At 40.7% G+C, this 21,466-nt stretch overlaps 1 pseudogene; it reads right to left on the reverse strand.

The window, feature by feature from the left end:
• Window positions 1-16,163: 16,163 nt before the first annotated feature.
• On the reverse strand, window positions 16,164-16,974 carry LOC147418976 (uncharacterized; annotated as a pseudogene).
• Window positions 16,975-21,466: the final 4,492 nt, after the last annotated feature.

Raw genomic sequence — 21,466 nt, forward strand, 5'->3', positions numbered from 1 at the left:
AGGCTATTCCCATACCAGGTTTCCAAGACATGAGATTTTTTTTTTAACAGACCGCACTCATCCAATGCGAGGTTTCACAAACACGTCCTTGAGCACTACAAGGGTCGCCTGACCGCATTCGAACCGATGACCCAAGTCACCGAAGATGAATACCAAGCTAGCTCCTTTGGTCGCGGTCTCCACTATTATTGAGCTACAACAAAACAACATGAGTAGTTAAACTTATGTGCCATGTAATAAGCAAAAGAGAAACAATATATATCAAATAATGTGCGTCACACAGAAGTGCCATACAGAAGTATGGTAGAGAGTCGGCATTGTGTCTCCCCAGAAATAATAAGGAACGGAAGCCGTGTCCTGCCCCGTAGACTAGTTGTGTCAACCAAGCAAACACATAGACATGGAGGTTTAGAGGAAGATTACAAACATCAAAGATTGCTTGTATCTTCGAAATGTACATTGCTATTATGTCCTTGTATGACTATTACCACCTTTATCCCTTAGTTTTGATCACGACCATGAAAGCCTGCAAGCTGCACAAAGTAGCCATGATCCATGTCATGGCTACCCTACCTATGTAAACATTGAACGGCTCAATTTCCTATGATTGATTCCCCCTTGAAGAGCTCTTATATTGATCCCTTCTACTTTGTATCCATCATCGTCATCATTACTAGCATATCCATTGTATCCATCTCTGCGATCATAATGTTCTCAGTCATCGTGCAATTGATCATGTCTAATGTGAGCTCCATCATCATCTCTTCTGTGACTTTTCTCTTGTGGTGACTATTGTGCTCAATTCTACTTTCATGTACCATCATTACTGCTTCTATGCTGTTCCACTTCTTTCAACTTAGCCTGATGCTCAAGCTCCTGACTAACAATATCATCATGGGTTATTTTGTCCATCTGAGCGTCTTCGAAATTTCCACATGCCATCAAGATGTAAGCATAGGTGATTGCATTTGGAGAGATGAGCTCCCTTTGTATTAGTTGAAAACAGTTTAGAGCTTCCTCGTCCCCACCCCCAGGTGGGGACCAGGAAGCTCTAAAATACCACCCTTAGGTGGCAATGAATGTGGAACAATTTCTATACTTCCCTGATGTATGCGAATCATCGGTGTTGCAATATAGAATTTCATGCAGTACCTTGGTGAAAGGGAAGCATCTAGTTGTAGAGTAGGAGACTCCAATGGAGGGTCAAAGGTCCAACCAAAAGTCAATTCATCTAACTTGCAGGTACTGCCAAACACTTGTTGAAAAGCACTTTGCATTAAAGACTTTGGTGTAAAAAGATCAAAAATCTAATTTGAAAAATGGCAATGAACAATACGCTTCTTTAGATAGTATTCTTTGCACAGAAACAGCTTCCCCGAAGAAGTTCGATTGATCTGAAAGACCAATTCAATCAAGAGTTCAACATTTTCTTGATAGGGAGATTCTTTCCTCTTCCTTTGACATAGCTTCTAGCTTTATCACGTCCTTCATAGGACCCAGGTGTAGAAGAGGGGGATAAAAAGGAGGTGATAGAATGTGAAGTAGAACTAGTTAGCAGAGGCCTTTTAAGGGTGGGAGACTCATCTGCATCAAGTGAAGGTTTGAGAAGGTTCTTTTATGTCAAGAACCTCAAAGAGCCAAAAATATGAAAAAAAGGGTAGCTTTCAATTTGTCTTCCAAAAACTACAGTCCATATAGATGACAAAGCTTTACCATTCCTCTTCTAGCACCCTTTATTTTCAATACAAGTTTGAGCAAGCCTCTCCCTGTTATCATTTATCCACTCGGCAATTGAAGGGTTCCTAACAGGTCTCACTAGGCTTAATCAATTAAGAAAACATAGTCAAGACAATTTTGATTTCCAATGGACAATCTCTAGTCACAAGGTAACTTGAGTCCGAGCAGATCCTAGCCCTGTCTTGCAGCGAAAGCTTAAAACTAGTACAAAATTTTATGCGTTCCTAAATTCTCATTTTCCAAAAGAGAGAATCTCAAATGCCATTTTCCCCATAGTTTTCAAAGGCACTAACATTTTGAGAATTCTCGGTTCTTGGTGCAATGAGTCTCTCTTGACCAATTGAGACCACCCATCCATAGATATGGCAACCCGACCCGGTCCCCACTTTCCACCCCCACAATCACACTTTTTTACTTGTTTCTTAATTACTACCACTTGATTGTTCATAACACATGTCATAAAAACTAATATCTAACTCTCCCAAATGATTTTCTCATGTTAAACTCATAATTTAATATGAGGAGGTACCAGGGGAGTAAAGGCTAGAATATTGGTAAGGCTGCCAGACCGGTCTCAGCAAGGGACCCAAAGGAGGGAAAATAGGGATCCAAATGGGGATGGTCTGCTAAAGAGAAATGTACATCAATGGGGTTTTAAAAGACCATAGGGTTTAACTCCATTAAGACTTCCAAAGGCTAATGTAAAATTCTAAGGTCCTATGCCATGGGAACTATCCTTAGGTGACCAAGGTGTTAATCCCTAAAGTCAACAAAGGGGATACAAAGGAGGGGGCGAGCCCTTCTTGTAGGGGATGAGAGAGAACACGCACACACACACACACACACACACACACACACACTACACAAGAGTCCCCAATACACATAAAGGAAATAGGACACATGTCAGGCTTTCAGGTGAGTTTCCCCAAATTAAGCCTGAATCCTATTGGATGGCCAAAGAGGTGGACCAATGAGAATTAAGCAAGAGTAAACTCAGCTTTATCATTTTAGAAATGCTTGATAACAGAACCAATGAAAACTAAGCTCCCTAAAAGACTATTGGACAATCTGCCAAGGGGTCCAATGAGAATTAAGCTGCCCATAAGCTTGCTTAATTCCTATTGGCCAGAAGACTAAAAGGTCCAATGAGAGTTTAAATTAATTAAACTACTTATCTAAGCTCTCACTAAAGGGGAAAGGATGACACTTGTCACAAGGCTCTTGATTCTGCTCATTAAATCCTATTGGCTAAGCTTTGCAAGGACCAATAGGGTGAAAGCATGAGTAAATCCCAAGAGGGGTCGAACAAGAAGAGAGAGAAGGCTTGCATTAGTCATACACAACTCCACACACTTGCACATTCCATGTGTTGAGCAAGAACTCCATCTCCTTCTCCAAGCATTGAGAAGTGGAGGCCTACACCAACAACTCTTGGCTATGGAATGCAAATCCAACCAAGAGCCAAGCTTCAATGGCATGCTCATCTCCTCTATCATATAATTACTAAGCTATGCTATGCTATAAGAGTGATTATGTGAGGAGAATACTTCATCTAATCTCATTCCCTGCTAGCTTTCACCATCTTTGAAGGTGTGTGAGGTCTTGGGACTGAGACCGTGAGGAAATTCACGTGTTTTCAAGCATAATTTGGTGCATGAAGCTTCCATCTTCATTGCACCAACAAGTTTTACCAAGGAACACGATGTTTTGTATTGTACAAAGTCTCTCTTGATGGGAGATGCTATAATACAAATGCCTTTTGGAGGGGGGATCGGCTCCATGTGAATCCAATCCTCAATTGTTGTCAATTGCTCTATTTCTCTCTCTTTTTCAAGTATTTTTCATGCCAAACTAACTAGGTGTTATTCTTATTTTGCTTTCTCCAACCAAGCACTCTTTCTATGCTCATTAGGAACATGTTCTTAATGAAATGCTCACTATGTTAAGTTATTTTCCGCTACACACAAGTTACTAGACCATTAAAAGTTACATTGGTATCATAGCTATTGGTTTCTCTTTTCTTGCTAAAGAAGAGAGGTCATAAAGATTGCTACAAATGGTTGGTATTATTACTTGCAAAAGAATAAGTAGAATATGGATTTTTTACCCTTAAGGCCCGCCTACTTTACGCAGTTAACGGGGCATCACCGTCGAGAGCTATGGTCTTAATAATGGAGTCCTACGGGGCTTGTTGCCTACGGCTTAACCGTTATTGAGCTATTAGAAGCTTGACAGGAACCGGTGCTGTCTTGGCTCTGTTTAACCCTCTCATCTATTCCTTGCAATTAATGATATTCCAAGCCACGGGTATAGATGCTTGAGTGCTTATCTTTGAAATTAAAGAGGAGTAGCAACTAGGGCTTGAAGTGCCAAAGTACAAGTAAAAATTTACACCTAAAATTTGTTAGTATGGCTAACAATAGTAAAGAGAGTGAAATAAATGTTGATGGCTTTGATTTTGCTAATGATCGAGCTATTAATGATGCCCCTATGCTTGTAAACTATCTTGTTACTAAGATTCAACAAGCCATGGGCTATCCATCCCTCCAAGGTGAAGTGCTACAGCAATTACGCACCCATGGGATTCTCCAAACTCCTCACCAAGAAGAGGGAGTGCCTAGGAAAGCTCCTAGTGAGATTTCCAAAAGAGGGCTCTCTACGGTGAGAGAAGAAGAGGATCCATATGAAGGGCTCAAAAGCTTATTGTTTGATGGGGCATCTCTCCCTCACAAAGGAGAGCCCAAGTCTCAACGGTAGAGCCCCCATCAAAAGAACGAGAAAGAAGTGAGTCTCCCTCCACCTCACCAGAGATGACACCATGAAGACGGCGATGTTGGACCTAGTGATAGAACCCAAATTCAAAATAGAAAAAAGAAAAAGGCACCTGGGATAGAGTGGCAATATGCAAAAAAAATCGGTGATTGATTCATAGATTCGGAGTGTAAAGCTATGCCATACAACAAAATCAAGCGGGGCACCTTGACAAAGAGATCATTTTTTAGGTGGACCTAACAAATTTGGTCGCACATGTTCCCATCCCAGTGTAGCTGCAGTTGTCAAAGGCCTGAGAGAGGAAATTCAAAAGAAAGAATCAAAGAAACATTACACATCTACGTTTAATGTTTCAAGGATGCCAGAACATCATGGTTCCAATCAACAAACTCCGAAATCATCGACGGATTGCACTCCAAACTCCAATGTGCAACCAAAAAGCAATGTACCTAGTGCATTCTCATTGAAGCGTCATTTTGACTTGGGAAAGATGTCTATGCATCAAACTTCATTGCAAGAAAGCTTACGTAACGGTCTGCTTGATGATGCACAACTCGCTCTTCCTGAAGCAATTTACTTTTCAGGGAGTGCTATGATGATGGTGGATAGTGAGCATTGGAAGAGAGCATGGAAGAAAATTGGTGAGTTTGAACCACGGTTTTCACCTCCCTCATACCATGCTATGCGAGATGATCTATTAGAGAAATATTATGGTCAAGTAAAAGAACGTGTGCAAATAGTAGTTCTCTGTAATATAAATCTTTCTAGATGTACTATAGTTAGCGACGGTTGGTCCAATGTACAAAGACAACAACTAATAAATCTAATGATTGTCTCACCTAGAGGTGAAACATTTTTTCAAACTGTGGATTCACATAGTTCAACTAAGTCTGGGAATTATATTGCCGATGTAATTGCCGCTGCAATAGATGAAGTGGGTGCAAAACATGTAGCCCAAATTGTGATGGACAATGCAAAGAACTGCAAGAATGCTAGCAAAATCTTGAAGCGATGATATCCGCATGTTTTTCCTTCAAGTTGCAATACACATGGATTGAATCTTGTATTAAAAGGTTGGTACAAAAGTGATGATACCAAGTGGTTTCCCGCTATTGTCGATATTGCTTACCAACTTGTGAGATTTATGCTCAAAAGACAGAGAGTATTAGATTTTTTTGACCTCGCATGTCAATTATGTTAAAACTACCTGCAGAGATTAGATTTTGCACTCACTTCTACACTTTTGAATCTCTTCCTCAAAACAAAGATGCAGTCATAACCACAGTTACATGTATGGCATTTCATGATTGGGAGAGTACTGAGAGCGCAAAAGTGAAAGAGAAAATCAAAGTCTTGAGGGTAGCGCTTACGAAAAGAACTTGGTGGAGTAGTGTGATGGATGTATATCATGTAATGATGCCTATTATGTATGCCATGTGCAATCTTGACTAAAAGGCACCTAATCTCGAAAAAGTATGGATGTAGTGGTGGACTATCTAAAGGAGTTTGGAATGTCCTGAAAAATTAGAGCACTCGGTGGTGGAAAAGCATTGGCATGTTCCATTCTCTTGGCATCAAAGGAAAGTTATCTTTCATGCTAGATGGATTGGGGCGCATACACCATTACATAGTGATGCTTACATGCTAGACCTTAAATACTGGAATATGTATTTGATGTCAAATGTTGAAGTGGTTCATGATTTTTATGAAGTGGTGAATACTTTTTATGCCAATGTTGATGATCATGTAAGATGCATTAAAGAAATGTCCGCCGTTCAATTCAAAGAAGGTTTGTTTTCAAACACCCTTGTTCAATAAATGGCAAAAGAGCAGCCTGCATGGAAATGGTGGATGATGAATGGTGGAGAACACTATGCTTTGTTGCATAACTTTGCAATGAAGGTTTTAGGCCAGTGTTCTTTGAATTCAAGCTCCGAAAGAAATTGGAGCATGTATAAATATATTCACAGCACCACTCGCAACCGACTTCTTGTGGATCGAGAAGATAAACTTGTTTACACATTGCAATGAAAAAAATATGTGTCACATTGAAAGTGAAGAATATGAAGAAGATATGCACAGATGGATGTACCACTGTGATGATGTGGAAGATGAGCACTTTGACGTTGGACCTATGATGTGCACAAGCCTTGAGCTAGAGGAAAATATTGATATTGACCTAAACGAGCTCATTCAAGCATGCGACAAAGTAAACATATATGACAGAATCTTGGAAAATGATGACAATGAAGAAGATTAATCAACGGTTACATTGAATTTGTAAAAGTGTGTCATATTAGTTTCATGCATCTTAATTTAAAAACACACATTTATATGGTTTAAAGATTACTTGAAAGAATCGCTCTACGATGCTTGAGGTTTAATAAAAATTGATATTGTACATCTATAAAGATTAATAACTATGTACATACCCTAAACTCTGTAATGGTGTGCTTCAAATAAGTTAAGCTCACCTCATTCTCCAAACACACCATTTGTGCTTGTGGGAAGTATGTGGACTTCCTCCAAGCACAAGTGGTGTGCTTGGAGAATGAGGTAGACTACTAACTCCTTCATGGATAAAGAGAATTATTAAATTGATTTGCCCATTTATATAGATACTTTTGATTACAAAAGAGGGGATCGGTGGTAGTAATGAATCACAAATAGTTACATTGAATCTGTAAAAGTGTGTCATATTAGTAAAATATTACAATTGGTTTTCGTCTTGAAGTAGATTTTGAAATACACTAGGAGTTGCCTCCTGCGGTCCCGGTGGTTTGTATTCATTGGCCATGCCAAGCATGGTATATAGGCCTCATTAATTGCTGCACCGCACAATGCACATGTGGACATATTTTGCATTTGCCTCACCAAGCATATAAGATGGTAATAGTGTCCACATGGCAACATATAATGGCCGCTCCAACCGTCTCGAAGACTTTGTAGCACAGGGGACATTGGTTGGTGGAGGAACTGCTAGCCACATTTGAGACCCCACAACCTCAGGATGCATCAACAAGTGGGAGATATGATTGCCTTGGAGTATAGGATTCAAACGTTCAGACAGACCCTGCACATCTTCACTAAGCTTGTTAAGTTGAACTTCAACCTTGCGATGGCCGGGCGCGGTTTGTGTTTGCGATAGTCTCACTGCTTCTTGCTCTTTCTCTGCAACTTTTGCTCCCAAGCTTTCTTGAACCTTGCTCAACTCCATTCCGGCCCCTTCCACCATAAGAGCAAGCTCTTGCCTTGTGAATGTCACCGTCTTTTTTATTTCTCTATTTCATTTTCATCTTCTTCTCTCATCCCTTCCTCCCATCCATAACTTGTTCCTCTCTCTAGGTATGTAGGTGTGTGTGCGTGTGTGTTTTTTTTTTTTTTCGGGGGGTGGGAGGGGGAAGCAACTGCCTACCACCATGGGTATTATCCCTTAAACCATGCATTTAAAAATAGTGGCATGAATTTCATGCATACTCTTATATGTTAAAAAAATAAAAATCCCCCCCCCCCCCCCCCCCCCCCCCCCCCCCCCCCCCCCTCTCTCTCTCTCTCTCTCTCTCTCTCTCTCTCTCTCTCTCTCTCTCTCTCTCTCTCTCTCTCCTTCCTTCTTGCTCATGAGCTACCCATATACCAACATGGTATGAAAGCTTCCATAGCCTTCTGCCTCGACAACCTTGGCTTCAAGCTCACAAGAAATAGGCAAGATTGCAGAGAGGAAACTTACGAACTGTACCTGCTTAAATTATGCACAAATGGCATCAACAGAATCGCCCATGCCTTGGGAATGTTTTTTGACACATTGAATGCCCTTGCTTCAACTGCTATAGGTCTCCATGATTCACTCGACCTAGCTTGAGAAGAACAGCATTCTTTTTTTTTGGATTTTTATATATTTTTCAAGCTTTGCTCACACTCTAAGCTTCTTTAAGCTTTTTGTGGCATCCTATTTTTAACTACAACAGGTCCTTCACTCCAATTTGACATATGGGCTTCCTTGTCAACAAGTCTATAAGGAATAATCAAATTTCAAAATTTTCTAATTTGGTTTGAGCAAAATTATGTTTTGAGTCTCAATTGTGGTTTATTTTTTGCATTTGAGCTTCATCAATAAAGTATTTACAGAGATATCAAGTTCTACAGAATCTCAGATTCACTTATGTCAAAAATACAATTTTATTGCAGAAATTTCTTCTTGCTCATGTTTTTTTGAAACTCAATTTCCATAAGCACACAATTTGCCTACATTACAGCTGAACAGATTGCATCATCGACCCAAATTCTTTCTTTGAAGTTGGAAAATTTTGACAGAACAAGTTTCCACACTTGGCAGATAAAATTGAAATTTCATCTTATGTGCGATTGTATTGTTAGTAAAACAGATCAGTGACCAGCAAAACTGGAGATGCTGAGTTAGAATGGATTAAAAGGGAAGAAAAAGCATTTGTGATCATTGTGCTTGCATGTAACGATAACTTTATATATCATATTGCGAGAATGAATACATCAATGCTAGCATGGCAATAGTTGAACAAGTTATCTAGTGCATAGATGAAGAACGCAAAAAATGTTTTAAAGGTTTAGTTTTTTCCTATCGTCATGAAGAAAGGTACAACTCTTTTGACTCATATTAATAGCATGCACGGTCTCATGTTGCAATTGACTAGAATCAATGCAAAAGTTCAAGAAGACGATGCTATCGCAGTACTTCTTAAGAATGTACGGGATTTGTTCAAATATAGGGACATAGTCCCTACCTTGCAAAATCTTAATGACCTTACATTTTCAAGCATAGTTGTTTTATAATAGGAACAATAACATATGAATTCCATGTTAGGAAATAAGACGTAGCTAAATAGATAATTGAGTAAATTACTTAATGGAGAGAAACAGATTTATATACACGAGATTATAGAGTAGAGAGAGAGAGAGAGTACACACGATATACGTGGTTCACCCAATGTGGGCTACGTCCACGGGAAAGCAGCCACTCAATGGCTTTCGTACTTCAAAACAAGAAGTAGTTTACAAAGGGATTATACCCTTAATGGAGCTCCCGCCTTGCTTCACTCTCACCACCTCACACTCACCTTGTTGCATCAACTTCACACTATGAAATGTGTGTAGAAATGGCCTCCTTTTATAGGCCAAAAGGGCTGCCCTCTCTTATGAGAGATAGCCATGTGTAGCCGCCCTTGTGCGAATAAGTCCAAATCGGACCCTCCAATCAGCCCATGTGTGGCCGCCCTTGAGAAAACAAGTCCGCTTTTGAATTCGGCCACCGGCCATTGAATTCGGCCACCGGCCACCGGCCATTGACTTCCGACCACCGGCCACCGGCCATTGCTTTCCGACCACCGGCCATCGGCCATTAACTACCGGCCATCGGCCAACCGACCGGTTGTTTTCCGACCACTTTCCGACCGCCGTCCGGCCATAATATTCCGGCGAAAAAAGAATATTCTGGCGAAAAAAAAAGTATCGGGGGCCTCTGTCCCGAGGCCTTTAAAGTTGCCCCTGATTCTTGTCCGTGAAAATTTTGGTTTCCGATGAGTGATTTTCCTTCACGCACGATGGCTTCTCCTCATAATGGGGGCCTTACAAATGTGCGCTTTTACCAGAGAAAATGACAAGGGTAAATGAGGCTCCATACTTAACATTCCAATAGTACTCTCTTTGGAGGAAGTTTTAAACATTAGCTTTTGTTGTGCAACATCAGAGACCTACTACTGCTAATACATTCAATCATGGTTAAGGTAAACCTTAAGTCAAATGCTCCATTTGTGGTAGAAGTAATTATATTGAAAGTGACAGTTTTTATAAGAACAAACCAAGAGTTAATTTGCTTATTGGTGAAAGAGATGATGATCCAGATGCTAAACCTCTTGGTGTTGCTGCAAATTTTTCTTATGTCAACGAATGGAGTTCTTAGATTCTTTTATGACAGGGCAGACACTGGCTCCATGATGGGTTAGGACCCCCCTTCACTGCACATCATAGTTGGACAAAGATAAATGTTTAAACCCAATCCTAGAGTGAGCTAGACAAGCCTTCACATAGAGATATAGCTAGTAGTAAAGACGTGAAACTATAAGAGATCAATTGGTCGCCGATGTTAACTTACCGCATCGTTGACGGACGTCGATAAAACTAGAGGGAGTGCAAATTCAAGTGAAAATCAAATTTTGAATTATCGACGCTCATACCGATAGGTATACCGACGCCTATATAAACGCACATTCTGATGCTTATTCCGACGGACACTTAAACGGACATTCTAACGCTCGTTGTAAAATACAAACCTGAAACTTATTTTACGTTTTTGTTTCCACTCTTTTGCTACTTCCAAATTTGTTTGAAATTAAAGTGTTTTAAAGTTTAAAATTACAGCAAACAAAGTTAGCATGTCGTTCAATTTTAAATTATTAAGGTTAAGATGTTTTAAGTTAAAGTTTAGTGTATCAAATTAAAGTGTTAAAGTGATAGTATTTAAAGTTAGAGTACTAATGCTTTAAGTTAGTGGTAATGTAAAATGTCCAAGGTTAAAGTGTTAAGCGCTTAATAGGTTTGACCATTTTAATCCATTTAAACCTAAACGCTTAAGTTTAAGGTTTAGAGTTTGGCCATCTTAATTAATTTAGAACTTACCGTTTAAAATTGGTTAGCTGCATATTTTAGTGGGTTAGCTTAAGCTTAGCGTTTGGTGGTTTCAATCGATTTAGAGCCGTTTCAATCCGCTTAGAGCTAGCCAATTAAAGTTATGGCTTAGGGTTAGCGGGGGGTTAGCAGCTTTTGGTTTGGCCACTAATAGATGGCCGTGTTTGGACAGTTAGGGTAGGTTGTGTAAATCCGCTAGCGCTTAGGTTTGGTTGCTCCAAATCGGGTTAGGATAATGTTTGATCAATTTCAGTCTGCTTAAGTTTAGCCGCTTAGGGTTAGTTTTTTGTTTCAATCATCTTAGAACTTGACACTTGACACTTTGCATATGGCTTACATGACTAGTTAGCACAAACGACAACATGAAAATCCGTTCTTGAAGTTTGCATGCGTTTTTTCTCTTAAAAGGCAAACGAACTTTAAAAACGGTTTTCTCTCTTTTCATTTGTGCTAGAACGAACGCATATGGTTTGTTTAAACCATCAATATGCAAATGGGCAAGCTATATGCAAAGTAGCAAGCCGTATGCAAAATGGGCAAATGGGCAAGCTATATGCAAATGGGCAACCATCAATATGCAAATGGGCAAGCTATATGTAAAGTAGTAAGCCGTATGCAAAATGACAAGCCATGTGCAAAACAGCAAGCAGAAATTGTAAGTTCGCAAACCGTTTTTTAAATTCGTTTGTGTTTTTAAAAAAAATTCCAAACGGACTTCAAAAATCACTTGTGCACTTGCCATTGTGCTTGCTGCTTTGTATATGGTTTGACCACTTGCTTGTTATTGGGTTGGGCAAGCTATAAGCAGTTTGGTTAGATGCTTGGTTAGCAGCCAAACGTAAGCTGTAAAGCCTCTTAGGTTTAGCCGCTTTAAATTGGGTTACGACAACATTTGTCCATTTCAGTTTGCTTAGGGCTAGCTGCTTAGTGCTACTGGCATAGGGTTAGCGACTTAGGGTTGGCCGTTAATAGATGGTCGTGTTTGGTCGTTTTAGGAGTTGATCGTATAAAGTTGCTTACGTTTGGCCGCTCTAAATCGAGCTAGGGCAGCATTTGGCCATTTTAGTTTGCTTAGGGCTAGATGCATAGGGATAGCAACTTAGGGTTAGCGGCTTTTGGTTTGGCTAACTTTTGGTTTGGCTGCTAATAGATAGCCATGTTTGATCGTTAGGAGTTTTCCATGTAAATCCACTTAGGTTTGGCCGCTCTAAATCAAATTAAAGTAGCATTTGGCCATTTCAGTCTACTTTGGGCTAGCAGCTTAGGGTTAGCGGCTTAGAACTAGCGGCTTTTGGTTTGGCCGCGAATAAATAGCTATGTTTTAAGTGCGCAAACCGTTCTTTAAGTCTGTTTGTGTGTTTTTTTTTAAAACGCAAACAGACTTTAGAAACGGCTTATGTACTTGTCCAAGCCATCAATAAACGCAAGGAAAAACAGTGTACAAAGTGGCAAGCAAAAATGGCAAGTATGCAAACCACTTTTGAAGTCCCTTTTTATTTGTGCGCAAGCCATTTCTAAAGTTCGGTTGCATTTTTAAGAGAAATAACGCAAACGGACTCAGAAACGGTTTGCGCACTTGCCATGTTTGCTTGCCACTTTGTACATAGCTTACCCACTTCTCCATTGTTGGTTTGGGCAAGCTGTATGCATTTTTGTTAGCACAAACAGAAAGATAGAAAGCCTTTTTTGAAGACCGTATGCATTTTAATAAAAAAAAACACAAACAAACTTTAGAAACACTTGCTCTCTTGTCGTTTGAGCTAACAAGAACGCATACGGCTTGCCCAAACCATCAATAGATAAACGAACAAGCCATATGCAAAGTAGAAAGCAAATATGGCAAGCCGTGTGCAAAACGGCAAACATAAATTGTAAGTGCACAAGCCGTTTTAAAGTCCGTTTGTATTTTTTAGAAAAAGCGCAAACGGATTTCAAAACTGCTTTCTGCACTTGTTCAAACCATCAATAGATGCAAGGGTAAGTAGTGTGCAAAGTGGCAAGCAAAAATGGCAAGTGTGCAAGTCATTTTTGAAGTTCAGCTGCGTTTTTAAGAGAAATAACGCAAGAGAACTTCAAAAATGCCTTGCGCACTTGCCATTTATGCTTGCCACTTTGTACATGGCTTTCCCACTTATCTATTTTTGGTTTGGGCAAATTGTATGCATTCTTGTTAACACAAACAAAAAGATGGAAAGCCGTTTTTGAAGTCCGTATGTGTTTATTATTTTGAAGAAAAACGCAAACAAACTTTAGAAACGGCTTGCTCTTTTGTTGTTTGAACTAACAAGAAGGCATATGGCTTGCCCAAACAATCAATAGGCAAATGGACAAAACATATTCAAAGTAACAAGAAAATATGGCAAGCCGTGTGCAAAACGGCAAGCAAACGAATTTCAAAAACGGATTGTGCACTTGTTCAAACCATCAATAGGCACAAGGACAAGTAGTGTGCAAAAAAAATGACAAGTGTGAAAGCCATTTTTGAAGTTCGCCTGTGTTTTTAAGAGAAATAATGCAAAGAACTTCAGAAAGGGCGTGCGCTGTAACATTAACGAACTAGTAACTTGTGTGCAGCGGAAATAGATTAACATAGTGAGCATTTCAATAAGAAAAGTTCCTAATGAGCATAGAGAGAGTGCTTGGTTGGAGAAAGAAACATAAACGTTACACCTAGTTAGTTTGGCATGAACAATACGTGAAAAAGAGAGAGAAATAGAGAAATTGACAACACGGATTTACATGGAGCCGGTCCCCCCTCCAAAAGGCTTTTGTATTATAACTTATCCCATCAAGAGAGACTTTGTACAATACAATTCTTTGTGTTCCTTGATAAAACTCGTTGGTGCAATGAAGATGGAAGCTTCATGCAGTAAATTTAGTCCCAAGATCTCACACACTTCCAAACATCGTGAGAGCTAGCAGGGAATGAGGCAAAGTGAAGAGGAAGAAGATGTAACTTACGAGAAAGAAGTATTCTCCTTACATAATCACTCTTAGAGCATATCATAGCTTAATAATTTAGATGGTAGAGGAGATGAGCATGCCATTGAAGCTTGGCTCTTGCTTGGATTTGCATTCCATAGCCAAGAGTTGTTGGTGTAGGCCTCCACTTCTCAATGCTGGGAGAAGGAGATGGAGTTCTTTACTCAACACATCATTGTGTGAGTGTGTGTGGAGTTTTGTGTGCCCAAATGAGTCTTCTCTCTCTCTTCTTGGTCGACCCCTCTTGCTAATTGCTCATGCTGGCACCTCATTGGCCCATGCCAAGCTTAGCCAATAGGAATTTACAAGCATATTGGGTAGCCTTTGTGACAAGTGTCCCCCTTTCCCCTTTAGAGAGATCTTAGGCAATTAATTTAATTCAACTAAACTCTCATAAGACCTTTTAGTCTACTGGCCAATAGGAATTAAGCTAGCTTAATTCTCATTGGACCCCTTGGTAGACTACCGAATAGTCTTCTAGGGATCTTAATTTTCATTGGTTCTTTTATCAAGCATTTTTGAAATGATTAAGCTCAATTTACTCAAGCTTAATTCTCTTTGGTCCACCTCATTGGCCATCCAATAGGCTTTTAGGGATGATTGGGGGCAACCTGCTTAGAGCCTGACATGTGTCCTAATTGCCTCTTGTGTATTAGGCAAGCCTTGAGTGTGAGTGTGTGTGTGTGTGTGTGTGTGTGTGTGTGTGTGTGTGTGTGTGTGTGTGTGTGTGTTCTCTCTCATCCCCTACCATTAGGGCTCACCCCCTCCTTTGTAGGTTAGTGGGAAGACTTTTGAGTCTTCCCACAACCATCCAATTTTTCATAGCTTACCTAATGGACTTTAGCTTAGTAAATTGGACCCTAACCTTTGGAGGAATTAATAGAGCTAACCCTAAGGTCTTGTGAAGCTCTATTAGGTGCACATTGCTCTTTAGCAGACCATCTCCATTTGGATCCCTATTTTCCCTCCTTTGGATACCCTGTTGAGACAGGTCTGGCAGCCTCACCAATATTCTAGCTCTTGTTTCCCTTGTACCTCCCCATCTTAAATGATCAGTTTAACATGAGAAAATCATTTGGGAAAGTTATATATTAGTTTTTATGATAGCTCCAGGCCATCGACTATGTCCCATAAGTCTTTTTGCAAGAACTAGAGTCGCATGATCAACTTCCAATGGGCGTAATTGTCACCGTTCAGTTTGTCACTGGTGGTTCTACAAGGCGGGGGCATGTTGCAGCTGCAAGATCTCTTGCACTCAAAAAGTTGTCTCACAATTCTTCAAGCCATCCACCAAAACCTTCCAAAAATTCTTTTGATAGGGCTCCAAAATCCCTCCTTTCAAGCCACCAAAACAAGTCGACTTTCCCCCTCTCTTCTTCCCAAAGGTGCCCAACATGTCACAACCCACAAAATTTTAAAACGATGGGTTCGTGGGTGGGAAGGGTGGGCGACATCATTGCAAGTAAAGGTAGAGAGAGTCTCCGTCGAGGGGAGGTTGATGCATAGTGTTTTAAAACTCTGGCGACTTAAAGGATCGTTTCCTAGTTGCTCTGTCAAAAACCTCTGCTGTTGCATGTCAAAAACGTTGTTGGCAAACAAGCTCTACTGACAGCATTTTAAAATACTAACTGCTTACTCACTTAGATGTTGGTATCATGTGGGGGGACACAAGGGCCGTCAGCATCGGGATTGATGCCAGCATTCAAAATGCCGCCAGGGGGAAAGGGGAGGATGGACGCCGATGGCATAGGGGGGTTCTTATCAACACTTTGCATTGCTCCACCAAGGCTCTGATACCATGTCAAAGGTGATGGAGCGGGAGGCCAAGACCAAGGAGAGGAGCACACGAGAGAGAGAGAGAGAGAGAGAGAGAGAGAGAGAGAGAGAGAGAGAGAGAGAGAGAGAGAGAGAGAGAGAGAGAGAGAGAGAGAGAGAGAGAGAGAGATTTCATTATCTTCCTCGGAGGTCAAATATGACCTATGGGACCAAGAAAACATACATGGTTGGACCTCTTACTAGAGGAATACATGAAAAATCATGACTAATGGGGATACAATAGAATTGTGACTAATTTCACTTAGGAGGGAGGGGAGGAGAAGTTGGCTTGGGAGTTTTTGGAGCCCAAAATTCCTCAATGATGGCCTTGCCGCCTTGATAGATGACCCATTTTCCGGCTGCTCGTGCTTCTCGAACCTTTTGGAGTTCTTGTTTCTTGACTTTGAGTTGGGCGGGGGTCAGAGCCTCCCTTACCCATACTTTGGTACCCTTGAGAAGTCGTGCTTGTTGTAGAAGTGCTATGCGTGCCTCTTTGGTCTTGAAGACCAAGACACCTTGGTTGGTGCGATTGTCATGATGAACCTTTTCAATTGTGTTGGGGTCAAATTCGGTTGGGTGAATAGCTTGGTTAAGCTTGACTAGCGTTGAGGTGCAGTCGTCATTCTCTTCCCACCAACTAGAGGGTAGGCCGCTGATTCAAACACATAGTGCTAGTCCTTCCCGTTGGCGTTTTTCGTGCATGCACTCTTCTACTTTGGATGAGACCATGATGGTTGCATCTTGAACTTGCTATGCAAGATTGGACATGCTTGTGGTGAGGTTGTGCTCGACCTCCTTTGTTTTGGCAAGAAGGTGTTCATTATCGACTTGCTTTTGAGCCTCCAAGGAGGAGAAATGCGTCTCAAGGGCTGCGAGACGTACCTTGAGCTCTGCGTTCTTGTCCTTGAGTTCACAGATTTTAGCTTGAAGATGATCTATTAGATCCACCCATGGGGTGGGCATGAAAAGCCACGTTTGCTTGATTGGGGAGAGAGAACCGCCGCGGTGCATCTTTATTGTAGTTTTTGAACCTCTGCCTTCCTGGTGGTGGGAAGTATCTCCTGTTTTGAAGATCAGACCTCTGTGTGAACAGGGGGGAAATATTACGCTTGTATATGGGACAGAGAGATGAGCTGAGGTAAATTCGGACCTCTGTGTGAATAGGGGGCCAATTTAAGCTTGTATATGGGACATAGAGACGAGGTGAGGTAAAATCAAAAGATTAGGAATCGGCTGACAGGGTGACACACGGCTTACAAAGCGTGGGCTAGGATCGATTGGCAGCTGAGCAAGTCAAATCCGCTGCAGACATCGGGCGTGATGAGATGGAAGAGGGAGGCGAAACTGCAAGGGCTGCAGCACTGCCCCTCACCCTTGGGAAGCCGACAAGAAGCAAAGGAGAGACTCTGTTCAGCTAGGGTTTGGGCAAATGAGATAAGAGAGAGAGAGAGAGAGAGAGAGAGAGAGAGAGAGAGAGAGAGAGAGAGAGAGAGAGAGAGAGAGAGAGAGAGAGAGAGACTTCTGAACCAATCAACCTAAGCAACGAGTTAGATGATTTAGAATGGGGAGGCTGTGGGTGACCTATATAGTCAAGTAAGCAAATTGCCCTACCCAAGATTTGACAAATAAGTAAAATAAATACCTAAAGCCAAAATAAATATTGGGATCACATTGGGCTATTCAATTGAGATGCCATAAACTTTAACACTAGAATAGGAAGAAGAAAGAACTAATGAAAGGGATTAGTGGTCGCACATGCTAAACCTTATGCTAATCATACAATGCTCTTCGTTGCATTCCCTACTAATCTTTGTAGGCTCATCTTAAACATGAGCTCACCCAAACTCATGGGGTTACAATTAAAGTAATGTATGCACAAATCTTAATCTACACAATACTCTAGTCATGCACACAACACCATAATCAAACACATAATAGGCAATCAATAGATTAGAGAGTGATTAGTTCTTACACACTCATTAAGACAATAATACACAACATTAGTGAAAAGCAAGAGAGAAGCAAGAGGACTTAACTCCAATGCATACATTAATCGATTTGAAGCAAATACATGTGGCTCCAGGCTTCCACCTCCATAGCCTCTTTCTTCTCTTTCTCTACTCTAAAGTTTTCTCTTGGCCTACAATGAAGAAGGACATTCAAGAATATGTATCTCAATGCATTACTTGCCAAAAAGTTAAGTATGACTATGGGAAGCAACCTAGCCTGCTTCAGCCACTCCCTATTCCTGATTCTCCATGGGAGAGTATAGCTATGGATTTTATCTTTGGTCTATCCATGGGAATACGGGAATATGGACAATAGTTGACAGGTTTAGTAAGCAAGCACACTTTATACCTGTCAAAAAGACTATTAAGGCTCCACCTATGGCACAATTGTTTATCTCTCAAATTTTTAAGTACCATAGTATGCCAACAAGTATTGTTTCTGACCAGGATCCTTGAATGACCAGTAATTTTTGGAGAGGAATCTTTGAGAATCTTGGCACAAGGCTGAATTTCTCTTCTGCCTATCACCCTCAAATAGATGGGCAAAGTGAAATAGCAAACTCCATTGTGCTTGATCTACTAAAAGCCTATGTAACGGAAGTAGATCAACGCAATCAATGGGAGAAGTACCTACCCTTAGTAGAGTATGCATACAACAATACGGTGCATACTTCTACAAGAAAGGCACCTTTTGAGGCATAGAAGGAAGATCCAAAGTTCCACCCATTTTGAAAATGCATGGAAAGATCTTCGTTGCCGATGAGTATAGTCATGATTTGCGCGATGCTTTTTCTAAGATCAACGAAGCTATCTCTATCGCACAAAAGAAACACAAAGCTGCTGCTAACAAGCATAGACGACCTGTGCAATTTAGCACAAATGATTGGGTTCTTCTTAAATTTCCAAAAGCTCGTCTACGTCATACAACGGGCAAAAATTGGCAAGGAGAACTCACTGGTCATCAAAAGTATTATGATAAACTAGCACGCAGATATTATGGACCATTTCAAGTCTTAAGGCCAATCAATGAAATGTCTTATCAACTTAAGCTACCCTCTCATTGGCCAATCCATAATGCTTTCCATGTAAGCTTGCTCAAAGCTTACAAAGGTGATCCTCCACAAGAACCAATTTTGGAAGATCCTCCAAAATTTGAAGGGCCCGAAGAGAAAGTGCAACCTGAGCATATCATCTGACATGAAGACAAGGTGCTACGCAATGGTAAAGTACTTCGTAAGTATCTCATTAAGTTTAAAAATTATCCTTTTGATGATGCTAAATGGATGCAAGAGCCACAATTGAAGGATAATATTTCAATGGTAGACACCTACAATGCACTACACAAAATGCCCTAAATGTATTACATCGATGTATCCAATGAAAGGAAATGAAGAATCACATAGTTTTCTCTTTTGCAATCTACTGTTTTAAGTTCTTCATTAATGTTTTGAATATACTGTGTATGCATACCAAATGTAGCACACTCGCGATAGAGTTTCTTTCGAGTACCAAGTAGCCTTGCCAACTACTGTGGAAATGTGCTAGGCTAAAGTGGTTGGCATACTTGTGGCAGCAATGCTCCCAAGTGCCAAGTAGATTGGTCATCTAGTGTGGGAAGATGTCAAATGTGCTAAAAGTGGATCTTGAGCAAAAAGCCAATGGACCAAATGTAATACTCTCTCTCTCTCTCTCTCTCTCTCTCTCTCTCTCTCTCTCTCTCTCTCTCTCTCTCTCTCTCTCTCTCTCTCTCTCTCTCTCTCTCTCATAGAAGTATAGTCGAGGATGACTATGATTTCAAGGGCGGGGTAATGTCACCAAAATGCATTTTTGGTCTACCTAAATGAATTCTCTCTCTAAAATTGGCCATTTTAGTGAGAGAGAGAAAAAAGGACCAACAGTGTACAATGGGCAAAATGATGCATCTGTGAATTAGAGAGTTCCAAGAAAATTATGCATTTTTCAGAAGTGCCATCAAAATCCGTTAAGGGTTTCAATGGGATTTTCCAGACTTAAAATATTAATTTAATATTGTCCAAAATATTCTCGAAAGCCTCCGAAGATAAGCTAAATGGCTACCCGATCGTATCTGGTACAGGGAACATGGACAAAATGGGTTTTGTGGGCCAAGGTGGGCCAAGGCAAGTGGAGGGGACAAAATGCCAAGTGTCCGGCCTAGTTTGAACAGCTTGGGGGCGCTTTCTTCCATGAGCCATTGATCTGGAACAGGTCTGGACACTCCTTTGTCCCAAAAGACTTGCACACAAATTCCACTTTGTCCAAACTTGCTCCCCTTGCATGCATGCAAATTGACCCAGGCTGATTTGGGGCTGATTTGAACTCAATTTTACACACTCCCAAGCTTTCATGAAAGCTCAACATCATCTCCTTCTTTCCCGTCTATGCATGCTTTACGTACTATGCTTGATTATGCCTAAATTACACATGCAAGTTACTATTTCCTATGCTTAATTACTTCTTTCCAACATGTATCTTGCTTATTCCCCACAGATCTTATCATCCGCGTGATGTTTAAGGTTTTGGGAATGAGTTCTACGATAGTTGCGGTGCGGAAAAGCCTAATTGCAAGCACTGCCAAATTCTAGAGCTAATAATCTCTTGAATCTTTGCAGTTAAAAGTGTGATTAGCATTGTGTTAATGTAAAATCATTCTCTTACAAGAAATTTAATTAATACAAAGTCCTTTTGGAAGGGGGGTTGGCTCCATAAAGTCCGGCCCTCAACTGGTGTCGATTGTCTCTCTCTCTCACTCTCTTCTTTGCAGTTCTCATAGCATGCATGTGTGATGTGTGATGAATCTTGATTGAAGTCTGTGCTTGGCAACCGTTATTCTCAAATATGCTCAATGTTATGCTAATTGACTAATTATTAGATTAATCTACAATTTCCGCTGCACTGTTAAGTTCAAGTCTCCTTGTGAGGAGTAACTTGAAAACTGGCACCTTAGTCAGTTATCCAATTATGCACATAACATTCGTCACGAGCTAACAACGCCTCTAGAAGTGAAGACTAGTACACCTGACGGTTGCGGCACATCAAGAACAACATCAACATGTGGATACTCAACGACATTGAGCTCCTCTACCTTCACACTACTCTTAAGAGGTGCAAAACTTAGAACAATGGATTTACCCTTCTGTCTTTGTAGCAAATGGCAATCTTGCTTTATGTGTCCTTTCGTGTGATAGTGATAGCATTCAATGTTTCTTATGTCACGTCCACGACTCTTGCTACGTGTATTCTTGAGAATGACCATGACTGCAACTACGACCTCTTTGCCTTTGATTGTTTTTCTGGCTACTTTCACTTGGCATATATGCATCACCATGCCCACTAGTGTCAAGACTGACGTTGAATTTCTTTTGTGAGCAAAGCACTAGTAACATCACCAAAAACAAGCTTTCCCTTGGGGGTGGAGTTACTAATGGCAGTGTTAAAAGAATCACATGTTGCAAGTTAAGAACATAGCAAGAAAA

Source organism: Adiantum capillus-veneris, chromosome 29 (genome assembly GCF_014529385.1).
Source record: "Adiantum capillus-veneris isolate H3 chromosome 29, ASM1452938v2, whole genome shotgun sequence".
NCBI classification, from domain to species: Eukaryota; Viridiplantae; Streptophyta; class Polypodiopsida; order Polypodiales; family Pteridaceae; genus Adiantum; species Adiantum capillus-veneris.